Genomic DNA, 17,742 nt, shown 5'->3' on the forward strand with positions numbered 1-17,742 from the left:
AGATTCGTAGCGAACGAAGACACGAAACGAAGTCTTTGTAAAATATTTAAGATATCGATAAGATTCAGTTATTTGTATACGTTATTTACTAGGATCAAACCGTAAAGCCATATTTAGTGATCAAAAGCGCCTCATAAATTTAATAATCCAGCCTCAACGCAAGTAGGTATAAATGTGAACGTTATCAGACGCTGTAAAATACGTTGGCCTCTTTACGTCGCTCCCGCAGCTTACGAACAGCTAATCAAATAGCTGTACCAGGTAGGTCAGTAACGTTTGTCTTAGTTTGTGCAAACAGCTTGATTAGAATGTGTTACAAACTATGCTAAACGGATACTGAGCGAAATACTTTAATAATTAACACGTTGAAGAAACTTTTCGGTCTCCTACGAAAGGGGTAAGTATACCTACTGAATATAATACGCGGTGCTGAATAGATGCAACCAATTTTTAAATTTTCGGGAAGTATAACATTTATTGGTTTTAACCAACCAAATACAAAACCTCCTGGATCTGTCACTGAACAACCTGCCTTAACCTACATTATTTGATCATGTAATGTTTTCATCTACCCTCAACTGGCTTAACTCTTACGTGGCTCCCCATTTGAGGGTAGATTTTGTTAACTTTTATTTAAATACCTAAAGATACAGAGTATAGTAAGCTATTTCTAACCTCTATCTTTAAAAGTTAATGTCTACGAAATAAATAAGGTAGCTATTTATTGTATCTTCAACTGTAATAATTCATAATGGACAATAAAATTTTAAGTAAAGAAACAAGTGGTGTGAATAATAATATTTCAACTTTTTGTGCAAGAAATACTGAACAAAGATAAGATACCTACCTAGTAGTTATTTATATTGCTCGTAAACATTATGCAAACCTAAATGTGTTTATGTTTGTTTCCACGCTTCACCGGCTTCGATAACTATCGCTTTTATGCAGATATCCTCGTACGAAATCCCACTGTTTGCTAGAAAGAAGTGGGCGTTTCGTTTATTTACTTAGATCATTTACTACCGTTCATTCATGAGCAACGAGTTATTATGAAACAATCGGTAAAAAGTTCTAATTTTTTTTTACAATGTTATAAGTCAAAGTTGTTCGATAAATTGCGATCGTCTGTCTGTCTGTATGTTCGCGATAAACTCAAAAACTAGATACTGAACGGAATTTTCATGCGATTTTTACCTATAAATAGAGTCAAGTAGAGTGATTTTTGGTAACATTTGCCCATGCGAAGCCGCCGGGTCAAATTTTTGTCAACCATGAGTATAAAAGTTGCCTTATTATGTACGGTTTGCGTTAAATAAATACAAAGTTATGCATACTTGTATGTTTTATCTCTGAGTCAAATCTTACACTGTCAGTAGCAATACCAAAATCAAGCAAAGCGTCCATAAAATTACGAGACAAAGCAATGCAACGCGTTGCTCAAAACGAGTATACTCTTGACCCACATACACTGCTGGAAAAAAGCCAATTTTAATTGTGCATTATTATATCACATTATTATAATGAATGGGATTGATTAAACATGTGTTTTTATTCGAAAAGCTGCGGTACCTGCGGCCAATTCAAAAGAAACGGTTTGTTATTTACCTACATAGGTATATGTAAATAGATACTTTATGTACTTAAGTATTGTATTGTGTTTGCTAAGTGGGTACACACATGAATTATATTTTTAAAAAGTCGTCGTTTTTTGATGTCAAATATTTCAATAGATTAAGATCGTGAGTAAACAAACACAGTCTATATTATCTATATAGGTTATAGTGTACATAATAAATAAATAAATAAATATAGTGTAGATATAGGTACCTACCTAATTAAAATAAAACTAATATCAGTTGTTACTGACCTTTGTAAACATTATTAATACTTAAAACATTAATTAAGTAAATGCTACATTCTAAAGTAGTTACCGATAATTTCGTTACAGATTGGCTTCCGATAATTATCATGTGTTAGTGTAGTGCGTGTCGGTAATACTAGGTTACGTACATGCATACTTTGCAATCTTTCCATTACGATATTAACCAGATTTACGGCAAATTGTATGCGGTACGCTGGAAAGCGGGGAAAATTTAATATGTGTGAAACTAAAGCAAGTAAGTATACCTACATTGTCTGCATACGAGTATGATATGAAGGCCAAATATTATCTTTAAAGGAATTCTACTGCGTAATTACTTAAGAAAGCACCTATAGCTATAAGCTGGCTCAAATTTCGACACATAAATTACATTCTCGTAGTAGTTCTTGTACCTACGTTAGAGTTTTCATTAGCGCAATATATAGCTGGTTTGTTACTGCACACCGTTGTATGGGGACCTTGCACTTTGAGACTATGCGCTGAAACTTGGCACAGTTGATTGTTAGCTGGTCTTGAGCAGATACAGACCGGGAGCCGTCGAGAGCCACCTCTCATTTAGTGGGGGGGGAGGGGGAAAGTTCGACGCTGCCGCGCTTCACTTGGAGCAACATTTCTCTAAAACTATACCTATTAGGGCATGTAATATATCATTTTCGGATAAATTAAGGATGAGGAATCTAGTTTTGGAACAAAAACAATGCACTTTCAAACAAAAAAAAATCATAAAGTAGAAAAGACTAAAAAACGTATTTTTGATTTTGTCATAATTACCAATTTTTTTTTAAAGTGTAGCAGGAATCTGAAAACAAAAAATACATTCGTAAAGCTACGCTTATTACGTTTAAGAAAATATATAGTTTAATATACAAAACTGTTGATAAATGGGAGATAAACAATAATATTAAGCGTGGGTCAGAGTTATCTCAATACAAAATATTATGAATGTGGGAAAGTTACTTATAATTTGTTCTACAATCGTTTATTTTTCTTGTTTTTCTTAAATAACTCGTAAACGGTAGCCCACAGCAAAAAATTATCTTTTACGTAAATAATCTGTTTCAGATTTCTTATAAAATAAGTACTACTGTTTTTCGCTACCATCAATATTAAAAGAAATATTGAAGGGAGAAAATAAATACTTAGGTCCCCTTTTTTAATCATTCGTAAATAACTCGTAAACGATGGCCAATAGCAAAAAATTTTTTAGTACATGAATAATTTACATAAAATTTCCTACAAAAAAGGTCATTCAAACTTTTTCGCTAGGATCAATATTAAAAACGATATTAAAGAGAGAAAATAAATTCTAAGGTCCCCTTTTTAAATATTGATCCTAGCGAAAAAGTTTGAATAACCTTTTTTGTAGGAAATTTTATGCTAATTATTCATGTGTTAAAATATTTTTTGCTATTGGCCATCCTTTACGAGTTAAAAATAAATAAATAAAATAAAATAAGCCTTTATTGCTGTGTAACATAATAATAATATAAGTATTAAGTTGCACTATGTTTCTTTTATACTACACTATATATTATATATCTAATTCCTTAACTAAGTGAATCGGCAACCGGTTTTCGCTTCTTCCTTTTTACAGCTTGTCTTTCGACATAGGCCTCCTCTAAACCTTTCCATTTAATCCTGTCTTTTGCAGCTCGTCTCCATGTAGGGCCAGCTATCTTTCTTATGTCGTCTTCCCAACGTTTAAATTGTCCTCCTTCTTTTCTTGTCCCGTCCCTCGGGTACCATTCCGTTATTATTTTTGTCCACTTTTCTGTTCTTTCCCTTAACATATGCCCTGTCCATCTCCATTTTAATCGTTTGTAAACATATTGGATGTTTTTGAATTTAGTTTTATTCTTTATAATTTGTAGACTAATCTTATCTCTGCGTTTTACTCCTAGAACACTTCTCTCCATTCCGTTTTGACACACTTTTATTTTATTTAGTTGTTGTTCGGTCAGTGCCCATGTTTGACATCCATACGATAAGCATGGGAGGATACACGTATCAAATACCTTCCTTTTCTCTTTGATGGGCATGTCTTTGTCCTTCATAATTTCGCTCAAAGACCAGAATCGTTTCCAGCTATTTGTAATCCTTCTGTTTATTTCTTTTTGCATCGTATCTTCTGGGGCTATTAGTTGACCTAGATATATGTATTCATTCACATACTGTATTTGTCCATTATTTACTTTAATATCTACTCTAGTTGAGTTTGTCATCACCTTTGTTTTGGAGGTGTTCATTGAGAGACCTACCTTGGCACTTTCATCAGATAGCTGTTGTAACATTTCTTCTAAACTAACATCTCTTTACGAGTTATTTACGAATGACTAAAAAATGGGACCTTAGTATTTATTTTCTCCCTTCAATATTTTTTTTAATATTGATGGTAGCGAAAAAAAGTAGTAATTATTTTATAAGAAATCTGAAACAGATTATTTACGTAAAAGATATTTTTTTGCTGTGGGCTACCGTTTACGAGTTATTTACGAAAAACTAAAAAAATAAACGATTGTAGAACAAATTATAAGTAACTTTCCCACATTAATAATATTTTGTATTGAGATCACTCTGGCCCACGCTTAATATTATTTTTTATCTCCCATGTAACAACAGTTTTGTATAATAAACTATATATTTTCTTAAACGTAATAAGTGTAGCTTTACAACTATATTTTTTGTTTTCAGATTCCTACTACACTTTAAAAAAAAATTGGTAATTATGAAAAAACCCAAGATACGTTTTTTTGTCTTTTCTACTTTATGTTTTTTTTTGTTAGAAAGTGCATTGTTTTGGTTCCAAAAAAAAATTCCTCATCCTTAATTTATCCGAAAATGATATATCACATGCCCTAATAGGTACAGTTTTAGAGAAATGTTACTCCAAGTGAAGCGCGGCGGCGTCGAACTTCCCCCCCTCCCCCCACTAAATGAGACGTGGCTCTCGAGGTCTCCCGGTCTGTATCTGCTCATGACCAGCTAAGAATCAACTGTGCCAAGTTTCAGCGCATAGTCACAAAATGCAAGGTGTCGCGCACTAACAAACTAGCTAATAGGTAGGTACTTACTTATGTGTTCAAATAAATAAATTACCTCTCCGTTACCTTAATAAAGCAATGTTAGATTTAATGTGAGATTTTGTTTTTTGATGACAATAACGCCGTCGCGTAGAAAAATAGCTTTCCAGTGAGCTTCGCTGGAGTACCTAAGTATATAATTATAGTCGCAACACGTCGATAACGACAAAATAGAGCGTTTATCGAATGGCGTCAGAAAGTAACGTATACACCGTATAAGTACTTACTGTACGTATTTTATGTTGTCGTTTTTGACTTTTGATAAATGCAACCATAATAAACCTAGCCCTAGGTACAAATGTTAATTATCGATAATACTTAGAAGTAGATACGTAATGACTAATGAGGTTTCGTTAGGTGTCTAAGCATGTAACATTTCATAACGATATACATCATAGGTATTCGCTCAGAATCCGACACTATAAATCACATAGCAGCAATGACAACGAAGTCGATTGCGAAACCAAATTACTTGTCCATCTGGTATGTAGGCTATGTAGCAAGAAACAATAACTAAATGCAGTATCGTGGGATCAGTTAGTCAATGAGATGATTAACTGCAATGGTGGAGTCTCGTTAGGCGATTTGTCATGTTTGCAATTGTTTTATTATTGGATCGTGCCACGGTGAACTTCTTTTCATTACTAGGAATCAGTGCCAAGTAAACCTGATTACAATTATTTGAGTACCTACCTAATCAAATGTAATAGGTAATGTACCTTACCTACTCGTATACCTCTATTTTTTTTAATTAAGTCAAAGCAAAAGAGACTTTAAGGAACTGTCATAAGGACCATCATTGGACGCGAGAGGTTATAGATGTTAAGACGTTATAGTGTGTGCTGCGCTGCAGTCAAGTTTGACCCTAAATATTAAACTCTTATCTATATTAAATTCTACCTCTATCTAAATACTTTTTCATCTACCCTAGCTGGTCATGTATTGCCTTTGATATATTTACTAGGAATCGAAACATTGCTTACAAATTCTACTCGTAGATATGTCTACAATATGTTCCAGTTCCACACAATCGTATTCACCCCATGTGTTCCTTTTCCATTTATTAATCCAGAAGCGCTCACGGCGTCGAAATATCTGAGTATCAAACTAAAAATATGTTTTTTAAAAGTACAAATATGTAAATAAAGTATAAGGTAAACGTACTAGTGCTCGACATGCTAATGCCCAATAGTTGACACCCTGCTGTCACCTCTATTGACAATGACTTAAGTTTCAATATGACGTGTACTGGGACCGCGTCGAGCACCAGTACGTTTACCTTAGATAACCTCTATGTTTGGGGCCCTACAATTCGACCCAAAGGGTTCTGTTTGACCTGCTGGTAAATACCGGAGCAGTGTATTCAGGTGTATCAATGCCATTCATGCTTAGCATAGTTTTAACGTTGTGGCGTGGCGTGGCGGTGCTAATTTCACAATCTACGACATATCATAATATCGGAATGTAGTTTAAATTCTCGGTACTACGCACGTGCCATATTAAGAAATTTAATAATTTTATTACGAATGCACAACAGTGCTAATGCTAATAGTAGCACACTGGCCATTTACGGTGCTCCAATTCCAACCTCACCTAATAGGTACATAGAAACAAATGTCATGGATATCTATGCTTTGAAACAATGTAAATGTTTGAGTCAAGTGTACCTACCATAAATAGTATCAATACAAAACAGTGCAGTAGTGGGTACCGTAGCTCTTTTAGGGGGTTAAATAAGGAAATGTTATTCGATCAAAGGAACATTCTAACTTATAGCCAATTCAATACTATTAAGCAAACATTATGTAGGTATAACTTATAAGTAGGTATGTATAATCATATGTTAATGGACCTAGAAATCTGTATTCCGAGATAGGTATTATCTCTCTGTTAAAGAGGCATCATTATTTGTAAGTATGTAAGTAGATATACATATAATCATAACTACACATCGGTAACTCGTGGCAGTTAGGTAGCACTTAAAAAATTAGTTTAATTAATTCCTTTTTTTAGTGGTTTCTTTTTCTCGACTCGTATAGGAAGAACATTGTCACATCACTAGTCTGTTAGAAACTGTCAAGTGCCACGAGTTACCGATGTGTGCTCATCACTAATCTTTTAAGTGCTACCTAAATGCCACGAGTTACCGATGTGTAATCATAACATTCCTTCCCATTAAACAGCTGAACCACCAAGACCACGTTGAACACAAAACAAAACACAAACAGCTAACACGGTCATCTCGGTCCCGATTGTCCGTTATATTTCTCAACTACTACCGCTACAAGATATGCCAGATTATCCAAGATATGACGAAGTTCGTACTGCAACGACATAAAGATTACAATTGTTTGTCTTTGTTCGCTGGTGGCTAAGATTTGTCCTGCTTTGCGCTAATCATCTGGGTATAATTGTGCCTCGTTCACGATAATTCTATTTGATGAACGTGACCGTCTATTGCTTAATCTGATACTGACGTGATACTAATCTGAAGGTTTTTTAAGACTGGAAAAGTAACAGGAAAAGTTAGTTACGCCAGTTTATATAAGGCGGTCCCAACGTAGGCAGTTTTTGGGAGAAACAAAATAATTGTTCTTAAAACTTTTGGGTAAATAAACGAAAAATGAGAAAACTATTTAAATAATTAGTTTATTTCATACATTGGGCCTTGGTGATTGCTAATCTGATGTTAAAAAATATTTTTAGATTTGACTAAGGCTACAAGGTCAGGCTCAAGGAATGTCGTAATTATCTAAGTACAAGTGTTTCATAAATGAAAGGGATGCCTATATGCTGTTTTTATCAGGTAGCCCATTTGTCAAAGAACCAAGCTATTACTTACATACATACAAGGGGTTTTCGGGTAAGCGTATCGGAAATAAGACGGGAAGGGACTTAGGTTGGGTTGGGTACTTCGAAACTGCCTAAAACTGTCTATCACGCACGTCTGCATTTTCGCCTGTTAAGCCATCAGATGTCACGTAATGCTTTCATCATTGCGACAGTACTACGTTCAGCCCAACGTAACAGCTTTCTTCTTATGTGTTCCACGTTTAATCCCATTCAATTTGTAACCTTATGGTTTTTCGATTAGGTTCCAATCTTGTTTGATGGTGGGGGGTAATTTGTGGCAGCATGCGTGGAATTGGCTCGTACGTAGATAATCGAGAAGACGCGGGTTCAAGAGCGTTGCGAATGTTAAGTGTTATTATTATTATAGGTAGCTTTCACAAAAATAAAAGACGGTGTTAGTACACTGCTTGGGAGTATGGCGTTTGTCACATAGATAATAGACATCGGAACTTTAGCTACATCAATGTCTTAAGCCCCGGTGCGACCGAACCTATTGTGAATGTGACTTTAGATTTTGATGTTACAGATTAATTCATAACAGCCCTAATCAACGCAAAATTATAATTAAGAATTTTGTGATACAACCTGCAACATGTTGTCAAGAGAAGTTTTGTACACCATCAGGCGTCTACATCCGAATTTATAGATAAAATAATGAAACAAATTTTGAAAACATCCTAATTTATCGAAAAACAAACTAAAAGTATTATTTTCATTCAAACTAACCTAACCTAACTCTGTAATTGTTGTTACAGGAAACTCACGATCTGCAACGACCGGCTTCAGGTAATTTGAAATTTACACTACGTGACCGTATCATTATGGCGCTGCACCTGTCTCGTACGATTAAGTGCAATGATATCAACGTGTACTGTACATTCGGGTGATTTAGGGAATAAGGCACCCAGCCTTTAATAAATAAATTTGTTATGACAGCAGCTTTGTTCTTTGTTCCATCCACTTGGAAAAAGTTGATGTGAAAAATAAATCGGTATTATCGTATAAGTAAGTTTAACAATATCTTCCACAAGGTTGATCTCCTATAAGGATGGTTATCTAAATTTAAGTTTATATTTATTTTTTCTGAAACTCATGACTCAACTGCTAAATCAATTCTCCTCTTGACGGTATAGGTAAAGTACGTTTTTACTTAAAACTGTGTTACGTTACGGTCAATGTCAAAATTGTTCAATCCCATGCGTTTTGTTAGGAAAGTAACGGTTAGACGTCACTGAAACACGACTTAAGTCGTGCTTTAAAGTAGGTACAAGTTAAAATGAAAATGGCCTATATCGCTACATATTAAAGAAACCATTATTTTGTTGAATCAATACTTATGGCGCAAAATCTCATGAGACAGGTGGTTATACTAATCACATAATTGAATGAGAAAGCTCTTAGGTACCTACTTTACGTTGGCAGCTTATTTGCAGCATTTTAGAAAAGTGGGACTAGCTTTAACGCGGAATTCCACTTTCTTGGTAGCAAATTATGGCTGTAGAAAGTACCTAAAACAATGGAAGAGAGTCTTTTCAAAAGGGGTTATTTCTCTATGAACACCATACAAAAATAAGCCCTTTTGAAAAGACACTCCTCAATGGGATATAATAGGAAGACCCTGACTTATTCAAAATACGAGTACCTACATATACAGGGTGGCCAAAAAATAAATGCATTGCCGTTGCCAGGGAGGTATTGGGATTATACTGAGCAACTTTTACTGTGGGCCCAACCTCGAAATCGCGAAACCAAATTTTACCCTCCCATAGACAATGGACCAGCCAAAATGTATGAAACAACCAAATTCTTTTTTCGCGATTTCGGGGTTGATCTCATAGTAAAAGTTGCTCAGTATAGTCCAAAACCTCCCTGGCAACGGGAATGCACTTATTTTTTGGCCAACCTGTATTTTAGCTCAGCACTACTTATAATATGACGGTTATTAATATCTGTTATTATGCACATATTTAAAATTCCATGCGGGCTTCGTATGACATTCAGTTAAAAAAGGCGTTTAAAATTGATTGTTGACCAAGAAAAATCATTGAAATACTTTGCAATTCTTATTTGACTGAGATATATAAGTCATCTATTCTTGATTGGTTCCTCAAGTCGTGCGTGATGTGTGACCATAAGGTGCAGGTCCAATTTGACTTGAGAAAGTGGCCGAAGGTGATGTGGTATTTCGATACTTTATAAATTGCTATGTCACGGCCGAACTCGAACTGTCAAATTCTAAATATTGCAGATTGTGGAATGAAATATAATTGCTACCATAGGGTACTCCTACTTTGCAAGGCTCTCCCCATGTCACTTTGACAATTTCCTACAGATATTTAATGCATGGTTTCTCGAATGGCGTGTGCCTTTGATTGGTATCATTTGATAAGATTTCCAATAGAACAATCTTATCAATAAAACATCGTCATTACCGTTTCCGCCCACGAATAGCCATGTTATTCTCGCCATCTCAATTGACTACAATATTTGAAATTGAACAACACGATTGCTATCCGATGCCGAGACACGAACCCGAGTTGTCTGTGGCATAAATTGAACATTTAAATCAGAATATGCAAAGTGTGAAACGTTGGAGAGTGATTCTGAAAGCATGTTTAACTCTCTCGCATCTAATCTACTTATTGATTTGTTTAACATGTTCTTAGTTTATGTAAGCGTAGAAAAAATTTAGAAATGCAATTATTTTTGTATTTTATTAGGTGCTAACTTAAACAAAGTATCAAATAAAGACGTAAAAACAATAAAAAAACTATTTAGAATTGAGGTTAGATAAAGGCTGATATTGTTGAATGTCACAGAATAGGTATTGTGTGTACCTACACAGATAAAAAAGATATCTTAATTCAAAACGAAACACTCTCTTGCGCACGGTTGCTTAAAGAAAATAATAAATTGCTTAGTCCAATAAAATATACGTCTTGAGTTAAAATCATCATCATTTTTTAAAGGAGAATAAAAATTGTTTAGTTTTATTTTTACACATTTTTAAAGCTAATTTTAGTGATTCGAGTTAAGATATTAATTATTCGCCCCAATAAAAAAAGTCTTGGCAAGAGATATTGCACGCTCTTAAAAACGGTTTTAGCTTGAGTAACTCTTCATCAAACCAAAAATATTACCCAATTCCAAAGAAGAAGCACCAAAATTTTCCTTTGAGACTTTTAAGTTTTTAGGCAAGAGCGATTAATTCTTGGTTTGATGTTTTCAACCTACAGTCAAGAGCCAAAGCTATTTCAAAGAAGAAGCACCAAAATTTTGCTTAGAGACTTTTAAGTTTTTAGACAAGAGCGATAAATTCTTGGTTTGATGTTTTCAACCTACAGTCAAGAGCCAAAGCTATTTCAAAGAAGAAGCACCAAAATTTTGCTTTGAGACCAAAGAGAATATAATCACTACGTTTTAAGAGACGGGACTTCCATACTAGCGATTTGATTAGTCTGTGTGTATGTTTGGTTATCCAATCATTACCAACATGTACGACAAAGAACTGTCAAAGAACAATAGTACCAACATAACAGACTTAAATAGTGTAGTAACCTACACGCTTGCGTATTTTATCGATATCGATAATGTTATCGATATCGATAAAATGGGTATGGTTGAAACATAGGCTCCTTGTCAACAAATTTCGTACTCAGGTTAGGATCAAGTCCACATTTAAGTCGTACGTTATTTAAAGTGTGCTTTGAGTGGACTAATAGGTACATGGTTGGATTTAAATGTGGACCAGAAATATTTTGGAGGATGGAGCAAAATGACATATTATTTACGGCGAGGGCGTACATAGAATTCTGAACGAAGCGAAGAATTCAAAGTATGGTTTAAGCTAAAAATCTATGCAAAAAAATAAACGTCCTATAGAACTAAAGTGTTTCTTTGATCTCTCCTAGCAGGGAAGAAAAGTAACACTTTGATCCCTCCTAGCAGAGAAGAAAAACCCCCTTTTTCGAATAGTGGATGTGAAAAGGGCTTTTTTCTCGCTAGGAGGGATCAAAGTGGCACTTTTCTTCCCTGCTGGGAGCAGGAGCATATTTTTTAAGGTTATATAATATTTGTGACGTCTCACGGTAAAGGTACCTTATGGCGGTTGGCGCTTACGCTATTATTTAACCCGCTCCAATATTATTGCGGCGCTATGTGACGTAAGCGCCAGCCGCCATAAGGTGCCTTTTACCATGGAACGTCACATTTTAGAATATAATAATTTCCTCATTGGTGATATTAAAAGTTGTATGTGCCATAGGTAGCAACATTATTTCCATCTTGGGCATAAACACTTGAATCCCTTACTACGCTCAAGATTCTATTTTAGAATCCTGTTTCGTTCAGGATTCAATGTACGCCCGCGCTGTAAATATGCCATTTTGAATTTGAATTATGAAATAAAAATATGCAATCGAATTTTATTGCGTATAATTAGTAAAATATGATTCTTATGTACAATAAAAACTTTGAAAGTAAATCCCTCAGACAGTCAACGGGTAAATGGGTAATTAATAAATAGTCTAGTGGATATAGAATGTCCTATTTTAATAATTTGGCACGGGACTGTCACATTTCAAACATAGACAGAGAGAATCATACTGTCTTTGTCTTACGCTAGTTCTAGTAACCAAAGGTAGGGTTAAGTACCTATAATTTTCTTAGTACTTATTAACGAAAAAAAATCTACTTAATTACCAAACCGGCTCACAAAATTTCACGAAAATCAGACGAAAATCGATTAAAAAATACGACCTGCAGAGGAGAACATCCGGAAAATCTGACTGGAGACCTTCGCTAACGCTCTGTCATAAAACGAAATTTGTGCGAATTATGCAAACCTGCGGAAGCCAATTCATCTTCCTCGCATTATCCCAGCACATTGCCACGGTTCATAGGAGCCTTGGGTCCAAGAATTGGCGTAGGTACTAGTTTTTACGAAAGCGACTGCCATCTGACCTTCCAACCCAGAGGGGAAACTAGGCCTTATGGGAAATAGTCCGGTGTCCTCACGATGTTTTCCTTTACCGCGACTGGTAAATATCAAATGATATTTAGTACATAAGTTCCTAAAAACTCATTGGAACGAGCCGGGGTTTGAACCCGCGACGTCTGGATTGAAAGTCGCACGCTTTTACCACTAGGCCACCAGCGCGCTCCAAAACTGCGAAAGAAAATTACGTTAATAGTACAATACAATCGTGATATAATAGAGAATTGTCTAAGCGAGGTACGAGATTGAAAAGATTGATTATACTCGTATCACTATTGTATATTTCTATGATTCAACAAAAATTGCACTTTAAACTAGTAGAATCATATAGTTAAACAAACCAAAGGTATACAGCTAAGTTACCCTTCGAGCAGCTGCGATACCTTCATACACGAACGCGTCTCGGCGGGTTGGTCAACGACACCTTCTCGTAACCCATGAGGCCCTGGTACTTGCTCCTTGTTAAATTCAATTTTTAGACAGTTTTTGTTCTCAATTTTGCCACCGTAACCTATGGAAACTAACAAGAAACGCTAAGCGGTTTTCGTAGTCTATGGATGTTGCTATATTAATGGTGTACCATGCGCGTTTCTAACTTACGAAGAAGTTGTTTCTACTATACAACCTAAAATAAATAATTAATTTAAGGTATGGCTTTTTTCGAAATGAATATTATAGTTGAGTTGGGAGCCCGTACATTAAAAGTACCCAATTGCAATTTGGTATACGAAATCTTAATTAAAGAATTGCAGTCGACGAGTAGAAAAAATATATTGGAATGAATTCACCATTAATATTTTTTTTAATTATACGTATATGTACGAATAATAAGGAAACTGTAGGTACCTACCTATAACCTTTTTATCAGTAAAAACCTTTTTGACAGAACTTTTGGACTAACTCTAAGTGATTGGCTTTATCCATGACAAGCTGTTTTTATTATTTTGATATACATTGTTGCTGTAACCTTTTGATAATGTCAGCAGTTGGTTCTTCAGATTTAACGAAAGCTAGATTTGCTCTATGGCATTCGTTTCGGATTAAAAGATGACTAAGACGAACTAACAGTACACGGAGAAGACGAGCTTTGTGATCATTACATATCCATAGCATATTATCACATTTCGTCAGCATCACCATGACAGCTTTCTCAGTAATATGTCTCTCATGAAGAATCGGTTTGATTTCAGCTTCAAAATATGAGGTAAATGTATCTACTAATACGCAAAGATTTAATGTTGGATACGTAAGACTTGTTTTCTCTGGCCACCACTCCCGAAGTTTAATATAACTATACATTGCTGAATCACATTGTTCCTTCTCTTCAGTTTTTAAGCTTCGCGTACAGTTCTCACATTCCCATCGTATATTTTTTAAAACCACTGAGGCTAAATATCCCGCGACATATACGATAGGCTGTTTGTCGAACGATTCGAAAAGACTGCTTTCAATTTGCAGAAATTCTGCATCGTCTTCAGGAAAGTCAAAAGCATCAGGTAAATGTAAAACTGGCACTTCAGCTTCTTCTGGTAAGTGTACAGGAGCTTGAACATCTCCAGGTATTACCATTTCTTCAGTCATTTTGACACTTTTGAAGAAATCTTCAAAATCTATAATAGCTTCATTATCATCTTCTTCACAATTTGCTGCTCTACCTACTGGCGTGCTTAATTTTGTCAATATATTTGACTTTAAGGCGGCTGTGAAATGATGGCACGTTGGGTTTCGACTTGTGGGACAATGTTGCCTAATCATTCCGAAAAGGTTTTCTAAGCTATCTTGGTTTAGCTGCCGAATTTGAATCCTTTCGATTCAACATACTTCCAAATGTCTTCCAGTGATGATAAGGAGGTAATGTATCCCTGCACGCATCGGACGTTCTTGTCTTAAAAAACTATCAGTCTTTAGGAAATACATAGTACTCATGACTTGTTTATAATGTCTCCACAATTCGACGTGGTTAGTTTTCTTGGAAACATTCTCTCGTCGGCCCTTGATAATGTCTTTTCTGGACGAGGGACCATTTGTGCAATCAAAAAGCTTATCAAGTTCTTCTATGATATGGGCAGTATCCGAGATTTCCTGAGCTTTCTCAACATCATCATCACCGTGCTTCTCAGCCATGAGTTTTAAAATAGCAGCGACGGTATTACTGAGCACTTGAGCAGCTAGTTTTATTTTCATTTTCGACCGAAATGTAGGATTCACGTGTAGGGCTGTTAGTTTTTTGAAATGTAAGGTACTTTTATTTTTTTCTGCCACTTCTCGTAGGTGAGACCGCTTTCCTTTTCTCCCGTTTATTACAATTTCTCCTCCATTATGAAAATTGTTTCTTACCGATTTCAGTAAATGCGGAATATCAAACATTATATAAACTCTCTTATCATCCAATATGAAATAATTGGTAGTAGTGCCACACCACCTTTTGAGTAAATTCAAACTGCCAATATTAGTGGGTCCTTGGTCACATACTGTCGTAACCACCGTGTAACCAATATCAGCAAGTGCCTTTATTATGTCTTTAATAATACCACCAAGGTTTTGCGCTGATATCATCCCCTTAACAAAATAGTAGGCTATCGGTTGCTTCAGTTTTTTATGTAAGCCTTGTACCATGAAAACTAAGGCGTGATCTGCCACTTCTGCACTTCTGTATCGAGTTTCTCCTAAATCCGTAAATCCTTCAACTTTATCTGATGGTGTTTAGAATCAGACGCTTTTTCAAAGCAATCTCATCAAAAAGTAACGCGACCAGCCTATGTTTTTCAGGTATTGCTGTGGCTTTCTTTTTTAAATGATTTAATATAATCGGGCTGATGCCCGGCTCTAATTTCATTTTTTGTAGTTCTCTTTGCAATGTTCTAATGCTGGGCAAGGCCACCAGTTGTAACAAATGACGATATGTCCTGGGAGATTTCTTGTAAATTGCTATTGCCAATGCTTTTTCAATTGGACTCCATCTCTTTCCTCGCGCATTTCTACGGTTGTTGCGTAAATACGCAATGATTAAGGTCTTCAGAGCTAATGATTTTATGCGCGGCAATACATTTCCTTCACGCAATGTTGTTATTTTCTGCTTGTAGAAATCATTTTTTTTTTTAATAATTTTCTTTTTCGTGGTGTCACTTGTAAATCTGTAAAAATAAAATATATACCTTATTTAACCGAGTTATTTCAACGAAAAACATAAAAATAAAGATCAAATAGTTCATTTCCATAATATAATATTACCACAATACTTCTTTATTTCTGATAAAATATAAATTGAAATAAATAATTTTCAATGCCATTTAAATTATTTTCAACCATAGTGCATCAAGACTTTCAAAAATCTTATGCCTTGGAGCAGCGGTCGGGAACCTTTTAGCAGCCAAGGGCCAAATAGTAGTTAAAGGAGGTGACGCGGGCCGTACTTTGTTAATATTTATGACTTTATGAGACATTGTCGTTTGTCACTATGTATTACATACAAAATAGCCAAGGCGGCTCTCGGGCCGCAAGTAACAGGTTCACGAGCCGCATGCGGCCCGCGGGCCGCAGGTTGCCGACCGCTGCCTTAGAGGATTTTCATTCATAGTTTTCATGAGCAGTTCAATTTCAACAAATACCTACCACTATTTAAATGCAGATAATTTTTTTTTTAAATCGCTGTCGAGGCTACATGGAGATGGAAATGCCAGCCAGCCAGCCGCCACGCCAGCGATGAGATACATCTCAGGAACCGTGACAGTTGAAGTTTTCACAGTGTATTTCTGTTTAGGCCATAACAACAAGTACTAAAAACAGAATAAAATAAATATATAAGTGTCGCTCCCATACAACAAATGTGTTTTTTTTGCCGTAATGGTACGGAACACGTCGTGCGCGCGTCCGACTCGCACTTTGCCGTATGGAGTAACAAACATAGACAAGTGCGAGTCGGACTCGCCCACCAAGGGTTCTGTACTTTTTACCCGACTACGGTAACGCAAAAGGAGGGTATGTATTCATATTCATATATCTTTATTGCTATCATGTTCATCAGAATACAGCTGTTACAATAAATACATTTGTAGGTACATGACACCCTGTTAGGGCACTGCAACATTCTTAAGTCTACAAATTACATTTCTAGTAGGTACTAATCATAATACATAATTAAAATTAAAATTAATCTCATTCATCACATAAATTGTATCGAGAGTAATATAACATGTCAATAGAATAGAATATACATAATTGGATCAGCGAATTGCGAATTGTATGAATTGTTGAATTGTATGTGGGTATGTACTCGTATATATGTACGTTCATCTGTTCCCTCATAACTTCTAAAGTACTCATTATAATTTGACAAACGACATGTCATTCGAATCGTCTTAGGGTCGGTTGCACCAAACCGATAGGTACCTATCGTTAAAGAGTTCGCTAAATTTTTATGTATGGAAAGTTTCATAGTAAAGCGCTGGGGCTGACGTTGATCAGTCTGTCAAATGTGGTTGGTGCAACTGGCCCTTAGTCGTCCGCTGGTTGAACACGGCGCCCTCTAGAGGTCATAAAGTCATCACGAACGTTAATATAATTATATTATGTACTATGAGCGTCATATACTAAAAGAGTCGGGCGTAGCCCAACGTACGTGGCGCGGTGTACGCGTCCCAAAGCCAAAGGAGTCGGGCGTAGTCCGATATATGCGGCGCTCTGTGTGTATTTCTGTATTGACGACGCCCTCGCAAAAGTAATATAAAGTGACTTCAAATCACAAACGAAACATCCTCCAGACATATGTAACTTCGTATAAGACGAATAAAGTCTAAGGAAAAAACGTGCCTCGGAATTCAAGTAAAAGTCATTCTCGAATAGATGCCGCACACACCTTTAGCCTATCCTCGGCTAGATGGCGTGACGACACCATTTCATATTTAACAATTTTAACACATAGATATCAGTGA

The 17,742-nt window shown here is 35.8% G+C and overlaps 1 protein-coding gene across 1 annotated transcript in view; it reads left to right on the forward strand.

Annotated features, from left to right (window-relative positions):
• The window catches only part of LOC134793561 (ATP-binding cassette sub-family G member 8), a 93,903-nt gene that overhangs the window by 31,964 nt on the left and 44,197 nt on the right, over positions 1–17,742 (forward strand). Inside the window, exon 2 of the mRNA XM_063765172.1 lies at positions 8,571–8,601. The gene's annotated coding sequence lies outside the window, so the exon portion shown is untranslated. The remainder of the gene's footprint in view (positions 1–8,570; positions 8,602–17,742) is intronic.

This window comes from Cydia splendana, chromosome 9 (genome assembly GCF_910591565.1).
Source record: "Cydia splendana chromosome 9, ilCydSple1.2, whole genome shotgun sequence".
Lineage (NCBI taxonomy): Eukaryota > Metazoa > Arthropoda > Insecta > Lepidoptera > Tortricidae > Cydia > Cydia splendana.